Source organism: Marmota flaviventris, chromosome 12, assembly GCF_047511675.1.
Source record: "Marmota flaviventris isolate mMarFla1 chromosome 12, mMarFla1.hap1, whole genome shotgun sequence".
Taxonomy (NCBI): domain Eukaryota; kingdom Metazoa; phylum Chordata; class Mammalia; order Rodentia; family Sciuridae; genus Marmota; species Marmota flaviventris.
Window position 1 is genome coordinate 76,581,893 of NC_092509.1, and position 24,556 is coordinate 76,606,448.

General features: G+C 34.6%; 2 pseudogenes; both read right to left on the reverse strand.

Moving 5' to 3' along the window:
• Positions 1-13,029: 13,029 nt before the first annotated feature.
• On the reverse strand, positions 13,030-21,082 carry LOC114083618 (coagulation factor XIII B chain-like; annotated as a pseudogene).
• A 2,880-nt stretch (positions 21,083-23,962) lies between these two features.
• The window catches only part of LOC139707795 (abnormal spindle-like microcephaly-associated protein homolog), a 110,695-nt pseudogene continuing 110,101 nt past the window's right edge, over positions 23,963-24,556 (reverse strand).

Below are 24,556 nucleotides of genomic sequence, written 5' to 3' on the forward strand. Positions count from 1 at the left end.
AGGATTTTGGTGCTCAGAGGTGCTCTGTCATTGAGTTACATCACCCACCTTTTTAATACTTTTTATTTTGAGAGAGGTTCTCACTAAATTGCTGAGGCTGGCCTCAAACTGTGACCCCTCCTGCCTCAGCACTCTGAGTCTCTGTGATTACAGGTATGCACCATCACACTGGATATGTAGGCTCATGTGGAAGCTCAACAGTCCTGCAATTCCAGCCCACCTCTCTAAAGTTAAGCCCCAGGGACTGGGAAGGCTGAGGTAGAAAGATCGCACGTTTCAGGCCAGCTGGGAAATGTAGAATTTTAGCAACACTGTAAGACCCTGTTTCAAAATAAAATTAAAGCTGAGCGAGGTGACTTACTCCTGTAATCCCAGCATCTCAGGAGGCTGAGGCAGGAGGATCAGGAGTTCCAAGGCACTAAGCAACTCAGTCAGACCCTGTCCATAAATACAAAATAGGGCTGGGATGTGGCTCAGTGGCTGACTGCCCCTGAGTTCAATCCCTAGCAACAACAACCAAAAAAAAAAAAAAAAAAAAAGAAAAGAAAAGAAAAAAATGCAGAGGATGTAGCTTAGTGTAAAACACCTATGGGTTCAATCCCCATTACTAAACAAAGAAACAAAAACAAAAAATTTAAAAACCTGCAGATGGGCCTTCAAAGGAAAGCTTAAAGGCAGGAAATCAAAAATAGCCTGGAGTCATGCTCATATTTAAGGCTGGAAGGAGAAGAGACTCAAAAGGTGGCACTGTCCAATATCATAGCCATTGTCCAAATGTAGCCATTTATAGTTACGTTTTTTCCATTTCTTAGCTTTTTTTCAAATTTTATTTTTTTATTCTAATTGGTTTTATATGACAACAGAATGCATTATAAGTCATATTACATATATAGAGACCAACTTTTCATATCTCTGGTTGGAAACAAAGTATATACACACCATTCCTATCTTCATACATGTGCTTTGGATAATCATGTCCATCATATTCCACCATTATTTCTACCCTCCCTTCCCCTCCCACTCTATCTAGAGTTTGTCTATTTCTCCCCCTTCCTACCTGACTATGAAACAGCTTGATGCTGGTTGTTATAATGAATCATAATAATAGTCATTATTTATCAGGTCGTTAGTGTGTGCCCAAAACTGTTAAAACACTTCATACACTAGATTTCTTTTTAAAGTCATGTTTGTTGAGATATAATTTATATATGATAAATTTACCCCGTTTACTTTATAGTTATATGTATTTTGATAACAAAAATATAAAAAGTGACAACATGTATATAAGGATACATGGTACTACCAGCAAGGTACAGAATGTTACCTTGTTCTCCTTTCCTTCTTTTTTTTAAACAAATAGAGAAATTAATTTTAATATATTTCATTTAACCCAATATCATTTGCAAAGAAAATAATTGTTAGCAAGATATTTCATGTTCATTTTCTTAGTCCTAGTAATTCTTTAGAATCTAATGTCTATTTAACACATAGCGCACCTCAATTTAGACTATACACATTTCAAATACTCAGTGGCCTCATGTAACCAATGGCTGCCCTATTGGCTCCTTTATCCATCTTTCACCTTTGGATGAGACACATGCTGCAGGCTGCATGATTGTAAGGGTCCGGCGAAGCGTCGGAGAAAGAGACCACCAAGTGACCACTCATGCAATTGGCAGAAGGGGATTTATTGATCTAGCATGCTAGGGCTCCGTGCCCACTCAAGAAGGGAGAACAGCCCAGAGCCCCGAGCAGGGGCTGAGCACTGCTTAAGTACACTTTTTTGGGGGGGAGGGCAGGGATTTTACATACATCGCAGTATCCTTTAAGAAATCATTATACACTGCGGGAAAATCAAACAACAACTCCTAAACATGATTAGTTCATTCATTGGCGGGAACAGGTCAGGCGGGAGTGATAGGTCATTCCTAAGGAGGGGGTTACATTCAAACTGATTGGTTTAGGCCCTGCAAGGCCTACGTGCAACCACACAGAGCCCTTCAGTTATTAAACAACCAAGCAGTCAGGGGAAATATTTACTGGGCGGTTCCAAGCATTGTCTTAACAGCTACAGAAATTTCAGGTTTTGCAGGTAGCATAGAAACCTAACAATACCTGATCCTTTACATTTTAACTCAGATCTTGCAGCTTAGAAACTTCACAATACCCGGTCTTTTACCCTTTAACTTTTACGCTTTAACTTCAATTTCTTTTACCCTTACATGATAAGTCTCCTTGTTTTGTGGTTTCTTGTTGCATTCTATCAGAAAGGGACACCAAAGAGATGAACTTAAAATATACAAGAGTAGAGCAAGGTGTTTTATTCCTTCCTATAAGACTCTATTATAGACTGTGAGTTGGTTTCTACATGCTTTTAGTGGGAATAAGTTCAGTTAGGTCACCTTCCCCTACAAGTTTTTCATAATGGCTCTCTCTTACTTCACCTCCTACCTCTCCAAGTTTACAGAAGGAAAGGTGCTTCACAAAATTTATTAGTTACCTTCAACCTTGCCCTTATCTTTATAAATACCTTAGTAAACAATTTTTCCTCTGATTGATCTTTTCCATCTTTGAATCTTAAATAATGGCTTTTTAATTATAAGAGAGTAAAGTATACCTCCTCTCATATCACAGGCAATGTATATACACATACTAGATTAATTATATATTAAAATATAACATATAAAATGCTAACACTTTTAAAAAACATATTTATATAACTTTGTGAGGAGAAATGGGAAACAAAAAAATATGAAATAAACAAAAACCTGAAAAATGAGATGATATTGTAGTTTAAATTTTTATGTGTAAAAGTTTATCAAAAAGTTGAAAGAGACATGAGTTGTATTACAGGTCATTTTTGTTTATTTTTGATATTTAGCTTGACTTGGTTTCTCCTTTGGTTGGCTTTTCCTTTTGTAGTTCTTCCCTTTACAGATTTTTATTGTTGTTTTTTATTTCCTCCTCATGGAATATTTTGCCAAGAATGTTCTATAGTGCGGGCTTTCTTGCTGTAAATTCTTTTACCTTTTGTTTGTCATGGAAGGTTTTTATTTTATTGTCATATTTGAAGCTTAATTTTGCTGGATATAAGATTCTTGGTTGGCATCCATTACCTTTTAGAGCTTGGTATATATTGTTCCAGGATCTCCTGGCTTTGAGAGTCTGGGTTGAAAAATCTGCTGAGATCTGAATTGGATATCCCTTATAGGTAATCTGATTGTTCTCTCTTGCAGCCTTTAAAATTCTATCCTTATTGTGTATGCTAGGCATTTTCATTATAACATGTCTTGATGTAGATCTGTTGTAATTTTGTACATTTGGTTTCCTATAGGCCTCTTGTATTTGATTTTCCAGTTCATTCTTCATGCGTGGGGATTTTTCTGCTATTATTGCATTGAAGAGATTGTACATTCCCTTGGTTTGAATCTCTGAACCTTCCTCGATCCCGATAACTCATAAATTTGGTCTTTCGATGGTATCCTATAATTCTTAGATATTCTGTTCTTCATGGTTCCTTACTATCTTCTCTGTGAGGTCAACTTTATTTTTAAGATTATATATTGTATCTTCATTGTCTGAGGTCCTGAATTGCAAGTGATCTAGTCTGTTAGTGATGCTATCTATGGAGTTTTTAAATTGGCTTATTGTTTCTTTCATTTCAATTATTTCTCTTTTTTCCTGCAACTTGTATTTGCTCTCATCTCTTTGTTGGAGTGATCCATTTTTGCCTGTATCTGCTCACTTAGGTCATTCTTTAATTCCCGAATCATTTTAGTTATGTATATTCTGAACTCCTTCTCTGACATTTCACCTACTTCACTAGCTATGGATTCTATTGTTGTAGTATCTTGGTTTGTTTGAGGCACTTTCTTCCCTTGTTTTTTCATGATGTCTATGAGTCTTCCTCTCTTGCAGTGTAGACCCGAGGTATGACAGTTTCTGCCCTATTGTCTTATAGTGTCCCTATATGTTACCAATACCTCACTTTTAAGGGAGAGATCAATATTACAGCACTCAATGTACCCAACATGCAGCCATATATCAGTAAGCTTCTATATTTACATCTTGCTGTATTTTACTCATCAGAAATGATGAGTTTGGTTATCTTCTACCTTACAGTCAGTAGGTTTGCATAATGGTTTACAGTTTCTCATGGTAGAAGTGGGGCATGGGTGGTTGGCTGAGATGATTATGAAGTAAAATATTAGAATATGGAGGCAGTAGATTATATGACATGTGAGAGTGTAATCATAAGAAGTTGGGTGTTAGTAGGAGAAACATGAGATAGGTAACCCCATGCAAGACTCCCTGTTACCTCAGCAACAGGATAACTGTTAGCTCCCCCAGTAGAGAAGCCTCTGGTGCAGCCAGGGACCTTTATGATATCTTACCAGGTCCTTATTGTTGTCCCTTGATACAAGTGATGATGTCCCAGTTTCGTGGTGGTGGCAGCCTCAAGCTTATATGTACCCTGATGTTAGGCTGTGGAGCCATGCTTTGGTGAATAAGGAACCCCAGTGTGGGGTGGCTCAACGCATATCTCTGGGCCCTGGACAGGCCTCTCCTCCTGATCTCCTGGTGGCCTGTGGCGGGCTTCTCCTCCAGATCTATGGGCCATGATGTGGCAGTCATGTCTCTCTGGATCTCTGGGCCACGTGACACAAGGGGGTTCTTGTTTGGCTTTAAATGTCTCACTCCATTCTACCTTACATTATTTTCTTAAAATATATCATAAAAAACTAACATTGCCCTCTCAGATCCCTATGTTTTTTCATGCTATTCTCTCTCTTTTGAAGCCTCTTCACAAATTCCTAGAAGCAGACTGAGAAAGCCTTTTGCATATGTTAGACTGAGAGTTTAAATAAATCTAAACCTGATTAAATATCTAGAATCAGTTTTACTACTTCTACCAGTTAGAAAAATTTCTGCCTAGTAATTTGCCTGGCAGAAATCACGATGACTGTTTATCTGGTAATGATGACCTGAGAAAATCAAATGATTATTTACTTTTACAAGTATACTTCTTTGCACAGCAAGTAATACCTGCTATCTCAGGTTAGAGTCCATACCCATCAGTGTAGATTATTGTCTGTATTTTTCAAATCACAATGGCAGTTTATATCATTCTTCCCTAAGGAATATTTCTTATTTAAAGACATAAAAAATAAGATGAGATTAAGGTATAATATTGTGATGTTTGTATAAGTTAAATATAAGCTAGTATAAAACACAGGTAATATTCTACCAGGTATATCCCTTGATTTGTTATTTCTTAATTTACATAAATAATCAATGCAATAATAGAACAGAAGATTTTTTTTTTCCAGAAAGAACAAAATGGCACAATATGTTGTCAAGACTTTTAATATTCCAGTGCAATATTCTGGCGTTTCATCAATTAGGGAAATATGCATGCTTTTCTCTGACTTGCTGTTTTCTTGTTAGTGAATTAATCTGTTTAACCTTTGAGCCTCTACTATGTACCATGGAGAAGGCAATATGTAAAATAAATCAAGATGTGAATGCTGAGTTTAGGGAAAGACAGTGAGGAGAAAAATGTGGACAGAGGAAGAGAGAAGTTAGAGCCTGCTAATTACATCTCACAGCCATATCCAAGGGGATGCATGGTATACAATTGATGCCATTGACATTCTGCTCTCAGATTTTCTTAAAACTAAATATATATGTTAGGAATTATGAATTCAGGTCAAGGAATTTTCTCTAAATGCTACTCAGTTATAAAAAATTAAATCAATCCACATGTCAATGTGCTGATAGATCTATTGTATTTTAGATGAAAATAGAAGCTTTAGAACAACAATATAGCATAATATATAATATACATTATTTTCGTATATAAGTGAATATTGGAGAATATATATTTACATCTAAGAAGACACAGAGCAGATTTGTTACAATGCTAACCTCTGGACTGAGAAAATCATTCTAGGGTATTGAGGAGAATAAAGGGAATTTCATTCTTTATCTTATTTACATTTTTATTGTTTACACTGATTAACAGAGTTGCCAAAGAATTGTTTCTATATTTGAGAAAAATAATAAATATTTTAATATTTAAATTCTTAAAACATCTAGTCATAGAATAATCTCTTTGATACAAGCAAATTTATTAACTGAATTTTTACTTTCTCATATTTTGAAAGTACATAAAAAGCAAAATGTCTTATTGAAATCTTGCACACTGTCTAATAATTAGTCTTCTATTTACATTTGGGAAAAAATATATTAGGCAAACTACTTCTCACATTGGGTTGGTCTTTTTAGAGTTCCCATTTTTTCCTCAAAGGAATCATGCTGGGTTGCCCTGAATTCAGTTTTAACGTATAATGCTCTCCAGTATTTTAGTCTTTCTTTTTTTTAAGAAGAAAAAAATAGATAAGTATGAATTCTTAACTACCCTTTGAAAAATTAAAGTTCCTTTTTGCAGAACCAGGCAGCACCCTTCTCAGCTTCAGAATACCTTAGGGTGATCATCAGGTTAGGGATTCTTTGATCTTTGATGTAGTGTGCCTGTACCGCAATGATGGAAAATTACCTAGTCAAAGTCTGCTTTCATATTCATCATGAGGAAAATTTTCTTACAACACAGTTCTTTAGAATGCAAAATGATAATTATTGTAAATTATGCTCAATACCTTATACATTTAATTGAGTGATAATTCTCTGAAACTATTATAGTTTGTTAAATCACATTGCTAGGTTGTTCTTCCTTTAGCTTCTCTCCCCATCCACCTATCCCTCATTCTCACCGCCAACTTCTTCTTCACAGAAGAAGCAGAATCCAGAAATGACCTCTATCTAGCCACAAACCCAGTCCCTCCTCCCACAAAAGGTCAGGCGCTTCCTGTGCCTTTGATCTCAATGTCCTCACTTTTTAAAGAAACCACTGAAATCTGCTATGAAAATTTTTTTTCTCTGCCCTTCTTTCCTTTTTTTATTTAATTTGAACAAATGCTCATTTTTTTATTAAAAATTCTATCAGTATCTCCCCACTCACAGTCCTACTTATTGACAAGCTCATCATGTTCACATCTAGGTTTTCTGTACCTTACATTTATTCCTCAACAACTTCCATTCTCAATTTCATACTGGATGCTGTTTTTTCTTTTGGGGGTAACCAATAAGTCAACAGTATCCAAACAGTAGTTTTAGTCTCATCTCTTCTGGGTTTCCATTGAACCAGTCCTTTACAGTTTATTTGTTGTACCTTGTCTTATCCCAAACCACTAAACTTTGAATATGCCATCATTTTACCTTGTACTTGCTTTCACTTTTGCACTTTTCACACTTTTCTTTCTTTAGCATTGAGTTTTTGCAAACAGGCAGCTTTGAACTATATTGTCCACAGAAATTTTTATCTCCCTCCAAAATATTAAAATTAGTCAGCCTCACAATTAACAAATCAGAAGATTAAAGTATAGCCATTACTTCAAACAAGAGAGTGACAGTGATGCTCTTTCAGGTCTGCAACAGATCTGTGTGATACAGACACTATCATCATGCTTGCAGGACTGGCTAATTTCAGATCATATAATTTGTATGACCCCAGTAATTTTCTGACCAAAATAATTACTTGGGAAACATAAAATATAAAAATAGCAATGGCCATTCATTTTTTAACCATGTTCCTTTAACAATATTTTAACAGGTAGATAGTTGACTATCATAAAAAAAAATTGACTATTAACCTTATAGCAAATATCACAATTAATTTTTTATTGGTACATTATAGTTATATACAATATGATGATTCATTTTGATGTAATTACACAAGCCTAGAATATAATTTGCTCCATTCAGTCCCTAGTACTTTCCCTTTCCCTTTTCTCCTTCCTCCTCTGGTTCCTTTTTTCCTACTCTACTGGTCTTCCTTCTATTTATCTATAGTTTTAAAAATTATTTCTTTATACATATGCACAAAGGTGAAATGCACTTTGGTATATTCTTATATGCACCTAAGAGAGTTTGGTCAATTTCATTCCACCATTCCTCCCATTTCCTGTTCCTCCTTCTTCCATTTCAATACTCTTCCTCTACTTCACTGATCTCTCTTCTATTTTCATCCCTCCTCACCTTTTTTCCTTATTTTTTTCTAGCTTCTGCATTATGAGAGAAAACATTTGTTTTAGCTTTTTTGCTACTGCAACTGAAAGACCAGATCACAACAATGGTTTGGGAGGAAAAGTTTTTTCAGAGGGCCCATGTTTTCAGCAGTCTGAGTCCACAGAAGGCTGGCTCCATTCCTTGGGGCTCAAAGAGAGGCAAAACACCATGGCAGAAGAGTGTGGCACAGAAAAGTCATTCACATGATGATCTGGAAGCAGAAAGAGACTCCATTCATCAGATACAAAATATATAATCCAAAGACAAGCCTCCCCCAATGACCCACCTCCTCCAGACATAGCCTATTTGCCTTCAGCCATCAATCTTTAATCCCATCAGGGGATTAATTCACTTATTAAGTCAAGACTTTCATAACCCAACCATTTCTCCACTAAACCTTCTTGCATTGTGTCACACATGAGCTTTGGGGGACACTTCAAACCGTGACAACATTTGACCCTTGACTTTCTGAGTGTGCTTATTTCGCTTAGCATGATGTTCTCCAGTTCCATCCTTTTATCAGCAAATGCATATCATCTTCTTTATAGTTGTTTTAAATTCCATTGTGTATATATGCCTCATTTTCTTTACCCACTCATCTGTGGAATGTGCATCTGTACTGGTTCCATAACTTGGTTATTGTGCATTGTGCTACTATAAACATGGATGTGGCTGTATCACTATAGCATGCTTATTTTAGTTCTTTTGGGTAAGAAACAAGGAGTGGAATAGCTGATTCATACAATGGTTCTATTTCTAATTTTTTCAAGAATATCCATACTTCTTTCCAGGGTGGTTGCTTTCCTTTATAGTCCAACCAGCAATATATAAGTATAGCTTTCCCCCACATCCTCTCCAGCATCTGTTGTTATTGTTTATAATCTGATTATTGCCATTCTGATGTGAAATAAAATCTCAATGTAGTTTTGATTTGCATTTGCCTGCTTGCTAGAGATGTTGAACATTTTTTCATATATTTGTTGGCCACCTGTCTTTCTTCTTCTGAGAAGAATCTGTTTAGTTCTTTTGTACATTTATTGGGTTATTTTTTTTTTTGGTGTTAAGTTTTTTATTCTTTATATATACATTTAATATCAATCCACTAAAGAGCAAGTGGCAAAGATTTTCTCCCATTCTGTAGGTGCTCTCTCTCTGCACACACTTAACTGTTTTCTTTGCTGTGCAGAAGCTTTTTAATTTGATGCTGTCTCACTTATTGCTTCCTGGTTTTATTTCTTGTACTTTAGGAGTCTTGTTAAGGAAGTTGATGCCTGTACCAATATGTTGGAGTGTTGAGCCTATGTTTCTTCTAGCAGTTGTAGAGTTTATGGTCTAATTATTAGGTCTTTAAACCACTTGAGTTACAATTAATTTAAAATTTTTTTATAATTAAACAGTCTGAAGGACAGTCTCTTCTGCATTTAATAAAGTAAATCTCTCCTACTGTGATTGGTTCTTTGCCATTACAAGTATATTGCATTGAAAGTAACAGAAAAATCTAAAATTAATGAAAAGAATAAAGACAAATGGGATTGCAAATTTTTGCACATATATGAAGACAATAATATAGTCCAATATTATTGCAAACAAATATTTTGATGTGTAGATTGTTTTTAACAGGTTAAATATATGCAATAAATGTTATGCTACATGTCAGATCACCCAAAGTAGAAATGAAACATTTTTGGCTTTTATTTACAAACATAAAAATAAGATTCAGCTCCTCTAGCAAGTCAACATTTAAGACTTTTTCATTTAATATATCCTTTCTAAAACGTATTTTAAAAGAGATTTTATGATGTGTTGAAATACTGTTCTTTTTTCTGCCCTTCATTTTCATTTCCTTAAGGGTTCTTGATAAGACAGAATCCTTGATTAGAGAGAAAGAGATCAGAATTTTTTTAATAAAACAAGCATTAATTATAGTGAAGCTTATTATGATCTTAAACATTCAACATTTCATATACTGAATCATTTTCCTAATCAGGTACCAACAAGAGAAAGTAAACATACTTAGTAAATAAAACCAACAGTTTCCTTTTAAAAACCCAATGCCAGGGCTGGAGTTGTAGCCCATTGATAAAGTGCTTTCCTAACATGTGCAAGGCACTGGGATTGATTCTCAGCACCACATATAAATAAATAAATGTCCATCAACAACTAAAAACATATTTTAAAAAAAACTCTAAAAAACTGAACAAAAAAATAAGTAAAATAGTAAATTTCCTTTTATCTAAAAAAAACAACAAAAACAAAACAAAACACCAATGCCATTTACTTCTCCAACACTATTTTTTTATTTGTAACTTTTTCTGTTATTTTCTCTTATAAATTAGAAGCCAAAGATAACGAAAACATTTAAATACCATAAAATTTCTCCACCCTGATTTTATGATGTGTCTTATGAATGTTTTTCTCAGTTTTCAAAGTATCCAAATGTTGTTTTTAGGTAGTTCCTATCGATCATTGTTAACAGTTGCTGAAATAGAACTACATGCAGTTTGCCATTACTTTTTAAAAATATGTTTATTCTTAATTGAACACAAAATATAATTTCCTTTTTTTTTTGGTAGGGGTGGGGGCGGTACTGAGGATTGAATCGGGGGTATTCTACCACTGAGCCACATCCCCAGCCCTATTTTTGTATTTTATTTAGAGACAGGGTCTCACTGAGTTGCTTGCTGCCTTGCTTTTGCTGAGACTGCTTGAACTTGCTATCCTCCTGCTTCAGCCTCCAGAGCTGCTGGGATTACAGGCATGCACCACCACGCCCAGCCTTCATTGTTATTATATCTTCAAAAGGATCAAAATCCTGATTCTATTAAATTATTTACTTATTTTATTGTATTCTCAATATTTGTCTAGGAAAAAACAATTTTTATTTATCAGGTGGTGGAATATATATTTTTAATATCATATAAGGAAACACATTAATGATTTCAATTCTTTTTTGTTTGTTTTGTTTTTTAATGTTTTTAGTTATAGATGGACACAATACCTTTATTTAACTTATTTATTTATATGTGGTGCTGAGGATGGAACCCAGGGCTTCACACATGCAAGGCAAGCTCTCTACCACTGAGCCACGATCCCAACCCAGTTCAAATTTTTATTTATACATAAATGTGATCCTGAAAATGAACAACATGATTTCAAACAATTATAAACATGCTTCTTTCCTCAGTACAAAGGTTTGTACAACTGTGTTACCAAACCTTTATTTGTTACACACAATGAGAAACAAAAGAAAATGGTTTTTTCTTGTCTCAGAACATATATATTAATTTTTGAATATTTAAATATTGCACCTATAAATTGGATCATTTATCCAATTATCAAAGTGCCACAAATAGCAAATAGCTATTCATACAACTCAGAGAGCTTGCTGAATTAAATAATACTTTCAGGAATTTTCTTAGGTTAAAAAAAAAATGAGGAAAATACAATTCTGTTTCCCTTCCAATTGCTATAAAGTAGACATTTTGTAGAACATATTCCTGAAATTATAACATGATGAATCTCTTGAATAACAATCTGATAGAAAGAAGCAAGTAGCCATGGGTGCAAGTCTCTTTTTACCTGTCTCTTGGAATACACCTTGGATACTTTGACTGCCCTCTGTCACACTGCACTCTAAGTTCAGAGACCATAACAGATGATGCTTCGGCTAAGTAAGTGTCCTTTCTGCAAAGAAATTCAATATACTCTCCATGGAAAAATGTGTGGTCTATTGTCAAAATCCCATTTCAAGAGTAAATTATTCCTTTCCATTTTTTTAAAAAAAGATAATGTGCAAGTTTCTGGAGGAAAAAAAAAGAAAAAGAAGAAGAAAACTATCTTGAAACATCTTGGTACTACCAGAAATAATTATGTTGCCTGCACATGATGGCCTAACAATTGCACAGAATGGCAAATAAATTAGTTAGAATCAATATTCAAGTCAGAAAATACATTCAGATCCCCAGGACACAGGGCACCATTTACCTCTGTGGTCCTATATTTAGAGAAAGTATACCCTGCCAGTCACTTAGTTTTATGCCATTAGGATATTCAAAGATAGCAATAAATTATTTTTTCAGAAGTATTGACAGTCAATAGTATTCACTAAAATTATCCTTTTTCCTTTTTCTTCTTCAGAAAATTCACATAAAATATTCATGGGACAAACCATTGATTAATGAATAACTTGGTGGAAATGCAGAAACAAGCATGATTCTTAGCAATGACGAAACAACTTTTTGGCCTGATACCATCCAAAGCAGTTAAGAGTTTTCTCTTTTAAATTTCCAGTTAAGGAACAGGAAGATTTGATTGTTTTAAATTTGTTACCTTGCTCATTTCTACATGTATTAAAATAAAACAACAAAAATTGAAAGCATTAGGCTCTCCAACAAAATTATCTTATGATGATTTTTTTCATCATAAAAATATTGACATTTTAAGTTTCAAATAATAAAACATTTCAGAAAATTGGTTTTATTATATCCTTGTTTGCCTCCAGGATTATGTAACATTAAAGAATAACTTCTAAGATAAGTTAAAAAAAAGATTCAGTGTTGCCAACACTGCATATTAATATGTCTGTAATACATTAACAAACATTTATTCAGATATTTTTCAAGTATTTGTTGAATGCTTATACATTTGGCTGGGAGTGCTACAGATAATAAAAATGAAAGAATTATTTAAAAAGACTTTAGAAGCATTATAAAATAGTTTTGAAAATGAGGTGAATTGGAGCTATATAATTTAGGATGTCATTGTTTTACCAAAAAATGAGATTTTAATTAAACTAAATTAAAAATTGACTTATAGACCTCCTGCTATGATGGATAGCTAATATCAGACCAGCACTTCTACCAAGGATCAGAAAATCTGGAAAACAGACAAAAAGCACATATTTCAAGGCAGCAGAGAACCTTCAAGGAAGTCAATGAGCTGAAGTTCTGGAAAAGTTAATTTAGATGAGTTCAACATTTTATGTGTCATTTTCCTCTTAGGGTGTTTGTTAATTGTCAACTCAGCTAAAAGACCAAGAACAGAATGGACCTTAACAGGCATAGCGCAAGTAGAGCTTTTCAGAAATCTCATAGGGTTGAGTATAGAAAAATTGGAGTTTGGAGGCTGCTATAGCAACCTAGGCTTGAGGAACCAAGAAGTGCAAGGAATGGGGAGGAGTATAAAAATGAGCCTGGTGCTCTGTATTGGCTTTTCCCTTGAGGCAGCTGCTGATTCTTGATTGGTACAGAAAGAGAGAATTAAGGAGCTTAGAAAGTTGACTTAAAAGCTACACTGGGCTATCTACAGTCTCCTGACCTCGTGGAGCTTACCTGCTAAACAAAACCCCCACAATAATTAATAGACATACTTAATATATGAATTTTGTAATTTGTAACTATCCTTAAACTACAGCATATGAAATTAGGTGGAAAAAGGGTGAAGGGAAGGAGCTATCAAAAGTGCTGGGGGGAAGGAGGCTACACTCCAAGTCAGATGGCTGGGTAGGCTAAGTAAGTGTGTGCAGAAAAATGTGAAGGTTGACAAGTGTCATTATCTGATGAAACAGTGTACCTGACAGAGGAACAACCCCGAGGTGAGAGCATGCCTAGCCTGAGGAAGAGGAAGGAATCTAGAATCACTAGATTGGAGGAGAGCAGGAAGACAAGTAGGAGAGGTTATAGAGATTCCCATCTGAAATAATAATTCAGATAGAAAAATCTTTTCCTCTTCACACTGTTGCATGAATTTGTAGAGATAACATGCTCAATCCCAGTGGATAATCAAGACGTGCAAGCTCTCCTCTTGCCCTGACAGTGACTGATCATCACTATTTGCCTCAGTTCATCAACATCATGCCTAAATGTCTTGAGGTATTTGATCAAGATACTGAATGACAGATTTCTTTAAGCCTTGTCACTCCTTATGAGGTTGTTTCATTATTATCTTTTCCATTTCTATTTCAATCTAGTCTCTGTCCTCCAAGATGATTGTACTCCTATTCAATGCAATATCAATCACATAATGAGCAACTTAATATCCAGTATCTCAACATAAAATTATGAGAGTAATAGAAAAATTATAGGTGAAGATATATTTGAATTTGAATAGGATAGCATCCTAAGACTTGCTTGAAAGACAGGAACTATGAACAAAAGGCTTAAAAGCTTAAGACTTAAGCATCTATATTTTCAAAGACTATAAATAAAAATAAAAGTAAAATGAAATGGTTGCAGTATACATGATTCTCAAATACTCTATTGAATTTATGTAGATATACCTTATGAGTCTGAAAAATGGCTAGGCTATGAACAATTACTAGTGGAAAAAAACAAATCTGTGGCCACTTAGAAAATGGAAAAAAATTCCAAATTGGCTGATACTTAAGTAAATCAAAATAATTTTGCTTATTAAATTAAAAATAAAATGTGAAGATTAAAATAGTCAAAGTTGACAAAGATTAAAAACCTCCTACTTTAATTCACTAATGGTAGGGTTATAAATCAGAATAAACTTTCTGAAGGACAGATTGGCAATTAAGAAAAAAAAATAATTTACAGATCTTTTTATGTAGAAATTCCAGTTTGGAAAATCTGAAAAATAAGAAAAAACTAAAACATGGCAAAATACATTTAATTAACTTTTTAAATGAAAAATAAAGATTTTAAAAATGTACAAACATTCAGTTACAAAAATGTACTGTTTGGAATGTAAATATGTTGAATGCTAAACATCCAGCAATAAAGTTATCAATTAAATTAATTTTTATGTACCTGCACTGTGGGATAGAATTTAGCCATTCAAATATATATGTAGAAGTAAGATTAACTATGTTTAGTGCAAAAACAACAAGATACATAATGTCTGCACAGTATGGCAGCATCTTTATGTTGTATATGTGTGTTTAGATGTGAATAGAAAAAAGCTTAGAAGATCTTTCATTATCTAAATCACTAATAGCAGTTGTTTCAAACAAGTTACTGATAATTTCGGTTTTCTTCTATTTGGTTTAATTTGCTTATTAATGTTTTTTGGCAAATATTCCTTGGTTCAGGTTCACTTCAGCCTGTTTATGCATTTCAAATTGCCTACTTCCTCTTCTGCAGTCAAATCTCCTTTCAGTTTCTTAAAAAGGACACTTGTGATCACATCTAGGGTCCAAATGAATAATCCCTGATAACCTCAAGATCCTTAATCACATCTGCAAAGTTCCTTTTGCCATATAAAGTAATATTACTGGTTTAAGGGATTAGGATGTGGGTATCTTTAGGGGGAGTGGGGAAGCATTATTAAGCCCACTATACTACATCTCCTGAGTATTTATTATCAAATAGCAGGCATGTTGGGGTACCAGTTTGGAAAGGGGAAGGGTGAAGAATAGACATTAAATATTTGTGCCACTTATGTTTGAAATAACATGCTGCAGACAGTTTGCTAACAATCTTTCTCTCCACTGTTGTCCCAATGCTATTTCGTACAACTGGAAAATGACAAAACCGTCCAAGTTTTCACTGGGTGCAATTAGGAAACTCTGATAGTTCCAGGCAATCCCATTGCATAGCCCTGGTCAGAAACCTGGTTCATTCTCCCAGCTCCTGTTTCAAATTTCACAGCTCTCTTCCAAATTCTACCCTCATGTCTTTCACCTGCCTGTGGATGATGAATTATTTCCTAAACTACAGAGAAAATGGTTGCTACCAAACCCTGTGCCTCCTCCCAGTTCTCAAGCTCTTATTTATCTCTTAAGACCCAGTCCAAATATTACCCATCACTTCTGTGAAATATTACCCGTTGCCTCAACAAATACCATCTCCCACCATACCTATCAGAATCTAATGATTATTTAAATATTTTGTACCTGATTTTAAAGCAACATTTGCAACATCAGAGCAATTATTTTTTCATATTTCCTTTGTCGGATTAAGACCTTCTTCAAATGACATTGTAGTTATGGTTAAGTAATTATTAAGTTGGTGTCTTCTGACAGATAAGCATACGACCTGCCTAAACAAATTCAGTGATAGAAATGTACCCTTAGACATTATACTTTTTAAGTAGCTGTAACTAGATGACTTCATTTTCCATTTTCACTTTGAGGTAATAGTCTTCCAAGTTTTCTGCTCTCTATCTCACTACTTTGGAGATTGAATTTTCACATCAGTAAAACCATTGGAGAAAATGCCCTCACAAAGATGCTCCCTTGGGGCAACTATCTGTAATAATTTCCATTTTTTTAAATTATTAATTATAAGAAGAGATTTAACATTGATAATACAGATTTTTGAATATTATATTTAAAAGATACTCCCTCTCTACAAACTAATTTAAAGCTTAAAGTTTCTTCAAATGGAATAAAGATTGCTGAAAAGAGCATTGGTTTAAATGACATTATTTATTTTTAAAATAGCACTAGAGAGGGCTGGGGATGTGGCTCAAGCGGTAACGCGCTCACCTGGCATGCACGGGGCGCTGGGTTCCATCCTCAGCACCACATAAAAATAAAATAAAGATGTTGTGTCCACCGAAAACTGAAAAATAAATATTAAAAAATTCTCTCTCTCTCTCTCTCTCTGTCTCTCTCTGTCTCTCTCTCTCTCTCTCTCTCTCTTAAAAAAATAGCACTAGAGACTAGAATTAGATATCACCACAAATATTTTTTCAGAGCTCATAGAGATTAAAACTTATTAAAATATGAGGTTAAGATATGCTACTTCCCCAGGTATAAAATTTAAAAATTTACCTTCACATACAGGAGATTCTGGGTACCAACGAAAGTTATAGCACTGAATTATGTCAGGTCCACTTAGATAATAATTTTTTCATGACAGAAAAACTGAACCACATCTCCTGCTTCATAGGTTTGCTTTATAGGATGAAAATAGCCATTGTCTATTAATCTTAAAGAAGAGGACTGCAATTCTAAAATTGAAAGAATGAATAAAAACACAAAGTGTTTATTTTTCCTAAAACTTATATACTATTTACAACCCATATCTGAATAGAAACTAATAAGTTTCTCTTATGCTGTTTTAGCTAGTAAAAGCTTTTGAATTTATTTCATATATATATATATGAAATAAATTATGATATATAATATATCATTAGGGTTATTTAAATTCCATAAGCAAAAATAAATTTTCCCACTTGAAAACTTTAAATGATCAAATTCTATTATGAATATAATTAAATCTAAAAACAAAAAAAATATGATAATGGGTCATAATTATCATAACAACATAAATAGTTCAGTGTGAGAGGTACTTTTTCAGAGTGAAAGTAAGTTGTGTTGAACGTGAGAACCTACTGGTGCACTTTGGTGTGAGAAACCATCCATATGTGTGGCATTCCTCCTCCTCTGTCTGCTTTCCTCCAGCTGTGTAGTAGCCAGCAGCACATTCATATTGCACTTTATCCTTCACTTTGAATGTTTTCTGTGTTGTGGAATAATTTCCATTATGTAATTCAGGGGCCAAACATGTTTCTAGAAAATTTAAAGTTATTTATTTTATGAACCTCACCAATAACTTAAAAGAGTTTAAATAAATCTCAAAATATATTTTCACCAAATTCCAAGAATGCATGGCACAATTAACCTTTGGCAAAACTGAAAAATAAAGTTTGCCTTTGCACCTGTGTTCTGTTTTTTTCACGTACCTGTTGGCTAACTCTACGGGTCTTTTATTATCAAAAGCCTGGTCCGTTGTCCTTGATCAAAGGCCAAAATTCAAATGAAATCTCATGAAGTAACAATTTTTAAATTGGAGTCACCTGAGGAGGTGGACAATTTAAATAACTTACAACATATTAACAAAGTATCTACATTCAAGTGATTTTAATTATATCTGATATTGGTTAACAAAATATAATAATGTGCATGTTTTTCAATTATTCTGTAATACATAAAATAGCAGCATATATATTGTGAGCAAAATATTTTATTGAAATTCTTTCATTTAATTTAATTCCAATTCCTCTTATTAGTCCAAAATAGGAACTGCTGGAGTAGGTGTGTTGTAAGAGTTGAGAACCCATTAAGAAAATACCTAGCATTAGAGAAAAGCAATAGAATATTAAACATCTCACATTTGCAGACATGATGAAAAATTATATTCAATAAAAAATTCCAGCCCAGGGTCTGGGGTTGTGGCTCAGCGTTAGAGCGCTCGCCTAGCATGAGAGAGGTGCTGGGTTCGATCCTCAGCACCACATAAAAATAAATGAATAAAATAAAGGTATTGTGTCCAACTACAACTAAAAATATGTGTGTGTGTGTGTGTGTGTATATATATATATATATATATATATATATATATATATATATATATATATAAAATGCCTGCCCATAGAAGAGAACACTGGCTTTGCAAGCTCTTATCCTCAGTCTTAAGATTCTTAGATACCTACCATGCTCCTTCCTACAGGTTGGCTGAGAAGATCATCCATCTGAAAGACACTGCACCACTTCTTCATGCTTCCCTCCAGTGATTTTATATCCAGAAGCACAACCATAATGCATATTCTCTTTAATGTTATACAAGAATTTTACATCAGAGACATAACCATTTGTTAGCTCAGGCTTAGTGGATTTTCCTGTGGAGGGTGGATTTCTTTGTTTAACTTAGTGATGAAATGATGTTTGCCTTTTATTAAATTGCAAAATGAAAACTAACATTTCATATCACTCTTAATTGGTGTTTGGAGGAGGAGAGAGAAATAATTTTTCTCTCCACAATTCCTTGATTTAATTTTGGAAATATCTTACAGGTCACACATAAAATTTCTTTGAAAATGGATTCAGTTTGACACTGTCTCTGTATTTACTAAATTTAGTCCTTATACTCAATCCTAATCTTACCTTACCTATTTTTAGACTATAAGCTCACACATACTAAGCAGTCACTCTACTATTGAGCTACATCTCCAGCTGAATAGTTTTTTAACATGTTACAAAAACATATATCTATTTAATGGATCCTTAAATAATTCTGAAAACATCTTACATTAATATGAAAACTATTCTTTAATTCTATTGACAAATATTTTGGGATCATCTAGCTGAACAGGATTCAGTATTTAATCATTTAAACTGTGACTAAATCACACAACAAAGTTATTTTTTGGTAAATATTTGCAACAAGAAAGTATAACATAATAAATTACTTTAGCATCCTGTGGAAGTCTGTCATTTTTATAAGCCATATTGTTAGACCTTCATAACAAACCAATTCAGAAGGGTTAATAAAGTTGTCCAAGGTTCATGTAAGTTTAAATATTTGTAATACTTGCAGTTAAGTTTAAATACTTGTAGTATGTCCAACATTATGTAAAGCTTATCTCATTGAAGCAATACCAACTCCATTGTACAGATAAGAAACTAATCTTCAAACCACTTCCCAGTAGCAGAGCTGAATTTACATACAGTCAATTTGACTGCAGAGATTTGTATCTAAACCATTAAACTAGTATGCTAATTTCTTCTGGCTCATATTTCAATATTCTATTTTCCAAGATAAAAGAGTTAATAAATTTAGGGCTTATAATTTATTTCTATGCTTTAGTTATAAATAGGATTTATTTACTAGATTTAATATATGTTCTATGTTAATACTAAAAGTGCAATGCCTAAAGTATGATCTGTCCTGAAGTCACAGAATGGGTAATTATCCCAAATGGATGTGGTATATCAACCACAGTTACTACCATACCCAACCTCCTCTTCTAAATGAAATAGACTCAACCAAAGCCTTTTACAGAGCTTAGAGAATTCTTAGCTTAGGAGAGTTCACCTGAACCACTGGAAGCCCACCAATAGTTTGTAGCATAACCTGACATTAAATAATGAGATGAACCCATCATAATACCAGCTCACAAATTTCAACTCAGAATTTTTAATCGGTATTAGAAGTTTGCACTCAAAGGAATTAAGAGTTTGCGAATGATAGGCCCTGGAATAACAACCTTGTCCTTGCTGAGAATGTTTTGTAAGTATGTTTCCTGGCCTATTATGCAAAATGTTCCATATAACAATTTCATTTATTACTCTTGTTCCCTTCACAGTATATGATTTTAAAAATATATAGAAAATAACATTTTAAAATGAAAGCATTATTTATATAATTTCAGATGCAGCATTTTGTATAAAGATAGTTTACTAGTAATTCTGTTCTTATATACCAGAAAGTTTAATCACTGCCCATATTTCATAGGAATAAATTAGCTTTTTCAATAAACTAGTTTCTTGGAGCACCATAGCCATCCCTCGTTGTGGTAACACAACGTGCTCACTTACTGAAGCACCTTGGTTCTGGAGACCAGCCCTCTGCTGAACATCTGCTTTGCTCTTCTTGTTTCCCACTTTCAGTTGTGTAGCCAGCCAAACAGAAAAATGGCAACTTTTTGTCTATGCTTATTGGGAAGTAAAAACTCTTAAAAGTATAGTAATATTGGGCAAGCCTTCCATTTTCTACCATGGGAAAATCACAGCGTTTCTCTGAAATGAAGAAAAACTCAAGCTGAGACCATGGAATTCGCAATCAAGCAATAACACATTTTTAAATCCAGCACTTATTTTTATTACCTAAAATTTTAAGGTGTTTTTTTTTGGACAATCCAAGCATTTGTTTTCTTTTCCCACCATAATTAATATACTAGTAGTTCTGAACAACTCTAATAGATGCATAATGAAAATCATATGTAATTGTAAAATTCCTAAAATTCTCACATTACTAAAAGTAAAAAAGAAGCATTGAAGTTCATTTTAATAATATGCTTTATTTGGTCCAATACCTTAAAATATGTTGCATTCTTCTTACCCCCTTTAAAATCCTGTCTGTATTTACACTGACAGCACCTTTTAACTCGGACTATCCACATTTCAAGTACTCAACAGTCATAGGATTGTCCCTCAAAATTAGCAGGAGATTGGTTCCAGGGCTGTCCAGCAGATATCCAAACCCATGGATGCTCAAATCCCTTTGTGTTGGTCTTGGAGTAAAGAACAGTAAAACACTGCTACATCGATGTTCATAGCAGCACAGTTCACAATAGCAAGACTGTGGAACCAACCTAGATGCCCTTCAATAGACGAATGGATAAAAAAAATGTGGCATTTATACACAATGGAGTATTACTCTGCATTAAAAAATGACAAAATCATAGAATTTACAGGGAAATGGATGGCATTAGAGCAGATTATGCTAAGTGAAGCTAGCCAATCCCTAAAAAACAAATGCCAAATGTCTTCTTTGATATAAGGAGAGTAACTAAGAACAGTGTAGGGACGAAGAACAGGAGAAGAAGATTAACATTTAACAGGGGTGAGAGGTGGGAGGGAAAGGGAGAGAGAAGGGAAATTGCATGGTAATGGAAGGAGACCCTCAGGGTTATACAGTGGAGGAGGTAGAGAGAGAGGAGGGGAGGGGAGGGGAGAGGTGGGGAGGGGGGAGGGTGGAGGATGGGAAAGGCAGTGGAGCACAACAGACACTAGTATGGCAATTTGTAAATCAATGGATGTGTAACTGATGTGATTCTGCAATCTGTGTATGGGGTGAAGGTGGGAGTTCATAACCCACTTGAATCAAAGTGTGGAATATGATATGTCAAGAAATTTGTAATGTTTTGAACAACCCACAATAAAAAATTAAAAAAAAAAAAAAAAAAAAAAAAAAAAAAGAACAGTAAAACATGACGTCCCTAAAATGCTCCTTTATATTCCCAAGAATCTAACCCTCTCAAGGGAACAATGAGTGGGCCCCAGCCAGATGGTCGAGATAAGTGTTACTTGAAAGACAGGGACTTTCTCTCAGGCATGCTGAGAATTAGGACAAATTAGTGTTATCTTAGAAAGCTGCTTTCTTGCATGTATGTCAAGTTCCTTGGAATGCTGGTCACATCATGCAAGGAAGCAAGCTAATGATGTCATTGCTTCTGTAGCCTGACTCATTGATTCTCCTCTCCCTGCAGTAACTACCATGGGGCAGAGAGCTGTGAAGAGGATCAGTGCTCATCCAGCCAGCTGCTACTGGACAAAGCACAGTGAGGGACAGAGTCACTGCTTTCTGGCAAGGCACCATAAAGGATAGAAGAGCTATATTTCCAGCCCCTCACCACCGGACCTTCCACATAAGCAGTTTTCAATAAACCTTATGTCTTGCACTCTGTCTCCAAGTCTTTCAGCAACATGTCGCACTGCCTAGTACAATGGGACTGTGAAGTGTTATGTAAAAGGTTCACCCTTATGTAAAATGCAGTAGTATTTGCATAATGCCTAAAATCCTCCTAGGCTGACTTTAAACTGTCCTCTGTATTGAACAGCATGGTTCTAAAACAGATGAACTTCTCCTTAAGATAGGCAACCCCCCCACACCCAAACTGTGAAGTAAATGGTTTTTAGTCATCTCTCAAGACAAAGACAGATTAAAATAAAGATTCAAATAAGAACTTAACAAATGGGATATTTAAATGGTCAGAGATCAAGTATTCAGTCTTATTCATCATCAGGGAAATGCAAATTGAAACCATCATGAGATACTGCAAATCTACTAAAATTGTTGAAATGAGAAAGATTATCTCAATGGTTGTTAAAGATATGGAGAAACAAGACCTCTCATAACACTACAAGTGAGAGTATAAATTGGTACATGAGAAAATACATTGGTAATGCTTATAGAAGCAGAGCATGTATCATATTATCCAATAGAAGAGCAGACATCTGTGAACACAAGGATGTGTCAAAGAGTTCCATAGCAGCACTGTTCATGTGGTGCCAAATCAGAAACAACCTAAATGGCCTTTAATGGCAGAAAAGGTAAACACATCTCAGACGAGGCATACCTGTAATGTTCTATGTACAGCAACACAAATAAATGAATGATGAATCTCACAAACATAATATTACATGAAGGAAGCCACTCAACATATATTATATAACTCTTTTTAAGAAGACAAACTAAAAATCCCTGGTAAAAGAAGTCAGAAAGATTACCTTTGGAAATTAACACCTTTGAAAGGTCATTTAGGAAGTTTTTAGGTGTTATTGATTTGGTTAGTGCAAAGCTGCCTAAAATTCACACAACTCTATCTTATGATATTTGCCTCTTTCTGTGTCTATTATATTCCAAATAGAATGTTTACATGAAAAATCTCTGGTTATGTTGGAGATCTTAAAAAAAATGCTTAAAGGAGAGAAACCCTTGGGCAATTCCTGGGAGTTGCACTGAGTAAAAACCAGACTCGTGGGTCAAAGAAGGCCTGGAGCCAGTGGGTTATTCTGGTTTCAATGCCTTGATTACTGCCTACCCTAAAACTGCCCTAAAATAATAAAGACATAAAATAATGATACTGCCAGCCCATGGCTGAGGGGAATGGGCATGGAAGGATGACTAATATAAAATTGCCAGCATCTTGAGAGAGCAGAGCACCAGATAAATGCATGTGCAGAATAGTCTCCACTCCCTGAGAATTCCTCCCACCATTTTGCATACTCAGGCACCAGGAATTTCAAAAATATTAGTGAATACACAAGGATGCTCCCTGAGGGTCACTGTTGCTAGACTGAGTGGGATGGGGGCATGTGTCTTCACCACTTTGTGGCTTCACAGACTGTCCTGAGGCATGTATCTCTATCACCAGGAGAGGCACATTACTGGTCGGTGGATGACATGCCTTGGAGAATGTGAATTCATGAGAAAAAAGAAATAAGAAGAAATAGGAGGAGCTCAACTCCAATAAAATAATGTCAACAAACTGGATAATAAGTATCACATGAAGTAAACTGAACAGTTGAGAATTTCAAGTTTGCATAATGAATATCTTAAATAGAAAGTGGAAGATACTGGTATTATAGACCATGCATAAGAAGCTTTCGGTAGAAACAATATTGCTTATACATTTTGCATGTGCTTTGTATTCTAATAGCAGCTCTGTGTTTTCCCCTTAAAAGCTGTCTTGTTTTCATTCCTTTATATGCAGCTTGAATGACCACTGCAGAATCCCATTGTCTGATAAAATTTTCTCTTTGCAATTTTGCAGCTCTGTATGTTCTATAATGTTGTTGAATTATAATTGAGGCACGTTTCTTAGTCTGCAATGAAACAAATGTTCTGTGCATTCTGAAAGTCGCCTGAATGAGAACAGCAGCCCTCTGCATTTCTTGCATTTGTCTCCTTACCACCCACCCTCTGTATGATGACTGGATCTTAATAACTGCCTTTTGTAACTGAAGGAATTGTAAGTGATGCTTCTTTGCACAAAGTTTTGCACGATATGTTATCTGAATCCAAATAACAGTTTACCTGAGAGAAAGGAATTTTCTTCTCATCATCACAGTTCTAAATCTCCTCTGAATAAGGGTGGCAGCTAAATGCATAACTTTTAAAAGTCTCCTAGTTTTCCCCTTTCCCCTCACTTCCTCTTATATGTAATTTTGTATAAC